This window comes from Chenopodium quinoa, unplaced genomic scaffold (genome assembly GCF_001683475.1).
Source record: "Chenopodium quinoa cultivar QQ74 unplaced genomic scaffold, ASM168347v1, whole genome shotgun sequence".
Classification (NCBI taxonomy): Eukaryota; Viridiplantae; Streptophyta; class Magnoliopsida; order Caryophyllales; family Amaranthaceae; genus Chenopodium; species Chenopodium quinoa.
The window spans coordinates 805,848-812,095 of NW_018742907.1; positions in this window are offsets into that span (position 1 = coordinate 805,848).

Below are 6,248 nucleotides of genomic sequence, written 5' to 3' on the forward strand. Positions count from 1 at the left end.
TCCGACGGACATAAAATCCATCGGAAATTTCAACATTTTCGACGGAATTTTTTTCCCTCGGAAGATGTGAATTCCGAGGGAAAAAAATCCGTCGGAAAAAATAAAAGAAAAAAATAAAAACAAAATTGGAATATTAGGGGTTTTCGACGGATTACGTTCCGTCGGAATATTCCGTCGGAATTTATTATTATAAAAAAAAATAACCCTATTTTTCTCTCTCTCCTCTCACCGCCTCTTTTCTCTTTCTCTCTCCTCCCCTCTTTCCTCTTCTCTGCTTCTTCCTCATTCTCCCCTCCTTCTTCGTTCCTTCCTCCTCTCCTCCTTCTCTTCCTTCTCCTTCCTCGCCCCTTTCTCCTTCCTCCTTCCTTAGCTTCCTTAGCTTCCTTTCTCCTTCATTCTCCCTCCTCTTTTCGTCAACAACAACAACAACCACCGAGCAACGCCAACACCGAGCAACGCCATCACCAACACAACAACTACCAACCACCGAGCAACGCCGGGCCATATCCCCTCATTTTCGAGCAACATCGAAAGATCCATTTTTTTTTTCGTTTTTTTAATTAATTTGTATAGAATACAATTTTTTTGTTCTGATTTGTATTCTAATTTGTATTTTGTTTCAATTTGTATAGATCTGTTTTTATTTCAATATTTTTCGTTCTTTTTGGTTGGTTATGTTCCGAATTCGCCCAATTTCTGTTTTTTTTTTTCAATATTGGTCGAATGGTGGTGGTGGGTGGTGTGGGAAAAGGGGTTGGACGACGTGGTGGTGGGTTAGGGGGTGGCGGTGGGGTGGTGAGCAGGGGTGTGGGGGTTGTGGTTTGGGTGGTGGGCTGTTACGGTTGGGGGTGGGGGTGGGTTTAATTTTTTTCGTTTTTTTTCGGTGGTGGGGGGTGGATGAGGGGTGGTTGTGGGTGGTGGGTTTGGGTGGTATGTTGGGTGGGTTAGGGGTGGGTCTGGTCAGGGGGTGATTGGGTGGGTGGGGGGTGGGTCTGGTCAGGGGGTGGTTGGATGGGTCTGGTCAGGGGGTGGTTGGGTGGTAGTGGTTTCGGTTGTTTGGGTTCATGGGATAGTGGGTTTCATGGGGATTGCGTAGGTGGGTGGTGGGTACGGTTTTAGGTGGGGTGGTGGTGGGTGGGTACGGTTTTAGGTGGGGTGGTAGTGGGTGGTGGGTACGGTTTTAGGCGGGGTGGTGGTGGGTGGGTACGGTTTTAGGTGGGGATGGTGGTGGGTACGGTTTTAGGTGGGGTGGTGTGGGTTGGTGGTGGGGGTGGTGGGTGGGCTGTTTTTTTTTTTTTTTTTTTTTTTTATTATTAACATTTTCGACGGAAAATTCCGTCGGAAATGTTTATTCAGACGAAATTTTCCGTCGGAAATGTTAATGTTCCGACAGATTTTTCCGAGGAAAAATCCGTCGGAAATTTCCGACGGACTTAATTTGAAAGTCAAATTCAGCTACAACAGAATTCATTCCGTCGGAAAAGACCTTTTTTCCGACGAAAGGTTTTCCGACAGACATTTTTCGGCGGATTTCCGACGGAAATGACCATTTCCGACGGAAAGTCACTATATTCCGTCGGAAATAAGCTTAATTCTTGTTGTGCCCCTCACTATGCCACGTCACTCACTCAACTCCTTATTATGTCACGTCACCCGCACTACTAACAATACTCCATGTTTCCTCAACTATATTGAAAAAAAATATATGGATGTGAAGGTTCGAACACTTGACCTATTTTGAAGTAACATTATTGTTTAACTATCTAAGCTAATAGTCAATTATGCTTTAATGTTGCACACTAAATAATATTATACTATAAAAGTATTGAAAATACATACTACATACAAAAATTAGCAGTTGCACAAATACAAAAGTAGTATCCTGAGGCAACGCCCAGGCTACTCACTAGTATATTATTAAAACTCATGGCAAGACATGCAATTCTGCCATATCATACCTGTTCATTAATGATCACTATTATTTTCTCAAATAAAAAAGTATCAGCATTGATATTTGAACCTATTAATTATGTTCATAAATTTCAAAATTAATTATATATATAGATTGTATACACGTATATTTAAGAACTATCTATAATAGCAAAAGTGGTCTCATCTCTTTCATTTGCTCATGCATACAATTCTATAGTTGTTTGAAATATGTAACCCAAAAATATGTTTATCTTTGGAAAAAAAATAGTACAACTACTATTATAAAAATAATTAATCTAAAAATTAAAATTATAACTAATCTATATTAATATTTTACCTAATTATCATTAAAATTTAGTTCAAATATATTCACAATGATTCGGGGCATCGCTCGGGTTAAAAACTAGTTATGCATTAAATGTTAATAAAATGGAGTATTTGGTTTAGTGGTAAGGAGAGATGTGTTTAATGAAGGAAGATCAAGGGTTCGACTCCAAATACAGAAAGAAACCCAAAACATGGCATCGATTGCTTCTTCCATGGCTTCCATCTTTAGAAAGAAAATAACAACTATAGAGTGAGAGACATGAGCTCTCACAAATTTGTACTTATGATAAAATTTATGAAATTATTAGATTGATATATAATTTTTGGGTCTATCAAACTTCCGCGTGCGTCCAAATTCTATCATGGTAACAGAGCCGGCCCAAGCTAGGAAGATCTCAAGATTGACATTGAAGAGGATATGGAGGAAGGAAAAAGGAAAATGTATGTTTTTGTGAAGATTAATTAATGTTTTTAGAGAACAAATATCAAAAGAGAAATTTTAAGTTTAAGAAACATTTATAGAAGAATCAAGATGAAATTTTATTTTGAAGAAAATTATTGTTAGGAGCTTGCTAATGACAAGAGCATTAGCGGAGATGGTTGGTGACATGAGCACCAACAAAGTAAAATGGTTAGTAGCATGAGTACCAATGAGAAAGTAAGAAAGTTACAAAGGTACCAACCCAAAAGATCAATAATATAGGTAGAAATTGAAGTAGGTCAAGAGATGGCCAGGTTAGTGACATGATTTTTCAAGATTAAATGGGAGTATTAGAAGTTAATCTAGAAAAATCTAGATGTGTAATTTACTGTATGTAGTCTAGAAAAATCTTGAATGGGGTAGAAAACTCAAGTGATGTTGTATCTAGAAATGTCTTGTAAAATATTTAAGTGAGTGATGTAGAAATATCTAAATACATATAATATTAGACAAGTGTAGAAAAATCTAGAGAATAGGAAACAACAACTATATATAGGTTGTATGTGCATGTAATTAGTAGAGCTCCACTAATTGTTGATAGAAACTAACAACTTGTTTTCTTCCCCTGAAACAAGAAAATCTAATCTGATTATAATAAGGTCTGATATGTCTAATATGAATTTTTATTATCTAGTCTGGTCTAGTCTAATCTGATTTAATAATTTGACTAAACTTTGTCCGCATTTTAATACTAATCTATAAAGAAAAACATTATCAAAATGGATCTTGTTAGATTCATCTCATTAGGAACTTTTCAAATATGTAATTTTCATAATTTTTTTAAATACGTAATTAATGCATTATATTTAGCAATAAGTAAATGATGATTAAAAGTTCTGATAAATGATTAGAATTTATTAAGGAATAATAATAAGTATCTGAAACAAGTTGAAGAAAACAAGTTCTAAGGTTCATCAAAAGAGTGAGACGTGACCTCTTACAAATTTGTACAATGTATGATAAAATTTATATAATCATAGGATTGTTATATACTATTCGGGTCTATCAAACTTCCGCATGCGTCTAAATTCTATCATTCATACCACCGCTGGTGCACCTCCAAGAAACGCTTCAAAGACTGTGATTAAAATTCATGGGTTGACGTAATTGCACAGATCAATCCTATTTCACTGGAGTTAATCGAATATATTGTTGCCTTTTGTATCTTTATAGTTTTTGTCTTGGTGATAAAAGCAATCCTGTGTGATCCTGCGGTGTATTTTTGAAGTAAAGTGTGCTATTCTTCCTTGCCGAGGTTTTGGTATCTACTGTTGGTGTATGTGTTTATGCAGATAATGATAATCCAGTAGGTTAAATATGGAGAATTCTTTCAGTATCATTGAGATTTTGGAAGGTTTAGTTTTAGATGTATACTAGCTAGTTTAAAACCCGTGCTATGCACGGTTTTACAATAATATTTTATTTCGTTTATTAGAAACCGTAATTGTGATATACATATACCATAAAATTAATCTCAATGTCTAATTTTAGTAAAATTAATGTGAGATGGAAGGAGTAATAATATTTTAGTATTTGTAATATGAAAGCATACGCTTGTTTTTAATTAAAAATTATCAATATTCATGTTATTCTTGATAACATTTTTTTTTTGATAATATCATTAGTAGTATTTTATAATATTATGTAACATTTCTTTCTTATTCTTCATCACTATATTTTTAAATTTTATTTAAATTATAATTTTTGTGCATCATTTTCTAAAAATTTTTTTTTTACGAGGTAATGACAAGTGTACTCAGGGGATAACTACGACCTATGGGGATTACTTTAGTATATAAGTATAGATAATGCGAAAGGCGGGGAAAATGACGCAGAGTACGGTGTGTTTTAATTTTTAATTTTTTGACATATATATGCACAGAAAAAAATTGTTGCCGACTTGGCTCATCAATTTTCCATGAAACAAATGTTCTACCATGCAAGATATATTCGACGACTGTAGGTTTTGTAACGAAAATTTTAATTTGATATGTTATATATTTGTATAATTTGAATTTTTTTTTTAATTTGTAGATGTTGTATGTGTTTTTATCAATGAATTGATTTTACTAGCAAAAAAAAAAACAAAAATGAAGTTGCATTTAGTACTCACTAGAATTTAGAGGTGATCAAAGTTAGCCCAGCCCTTTAGGGCGAGTTTTGGGTAGAATTTTTTGGCCTGAAATCGAGTCGGGTATGGCCCGAAAATTTATTTTTAGGGCGGTTTGGGAATGCGTTTTATGCATTTTTTGTTGATTTTTTTAGCTCGGCCCGTAAATGGTCTGAAAAGCCCGCATGACCCGACCATTTTGGGCAGGTTTGGGACAAAAAAACCCGGCCCGACCCAAAAAGTGGGCTGATTTTTTTGGCTTCAGCCCGGCCCGCCTAATGATCACCTCTACTAGAATTCCAATTTGCCATATTATAAATTTTGTTATATATATATTTGGGTATACCATACACCTAACTTACCTAAGGTTAGTTTTTGTTGTTCATGATGATAAAATGAAAAACAATCATCAAAATGAGAACAAATACTCATTAATGTACTGTATACTCGGGTGTATATAACAGTACAACCTCTCGCCATATTAGGAAAAATTAGGGTACATGCAATTCTAAAATTAAGGTTCACTTGAATTTCATAATTGAAATTATTTTTGTATGCCTTTGAACGTGTTTTTTGAATAGTAAGTATGCCTTTGAACATTATATATTCAATTACATATAATATAATATGTATTTGGTATTTAAATTTGATTTTTTGACAATACATAGAAAAATTTAACGAAATTTCATAAAATTATTATTATTTTTTTAATAATTTTAATTTTAAAAAGTAGTTATGGACAAAGATTTCAAACATTGACCGTCAAAGTAAATACAAAGATAAAATCCCTCATTTGATGTCATACAATCATAAATACCCCATTTCTAAAAAAATTAAATTAGATACAATTCAAGTTTAGCAGTGGAACAAGTCCAAGGCTAAACTCACGCTTCAAGCCAAAAAATTTATGCAAGTTAAAAAAAAAAAAAAACGGTAGCTGAAGAAGCTTACAAGATTATCATACGCAAAAGTTTTCGTGCGAACTCAACAAATTCAGGCAAGCTTAAATATTCAAGCACATTGTAAATATGCTATATTGAAGTTTTCATAAGCACAGTATCTAGGAAAACATCAGAAGAAACATAATCCCTTTTGACACTGCCAAGGAAAGGAGGTCAATAAGACAATAACACACGAGCAGTTTCATCACATACATCGATCTGCTTTAACTTGGCTTGTAACTGATCAACCACCTCAAGCAAGCCTTCTAGCTTCAATATTAGCAATACTGTAGTACATATTTAAAGCCTTCACAATAGAAGGAACCAACCAAGTTACATTGAAGCGCAAAATTTGAAGGTGATATAGGGTGGAACACACATAGTTAGCTTGAGATTCGCTCAACGATCCATCCAAAGAATTTTGACGACTGAAGGCCCAAGCTGGGAAGGATCTCAA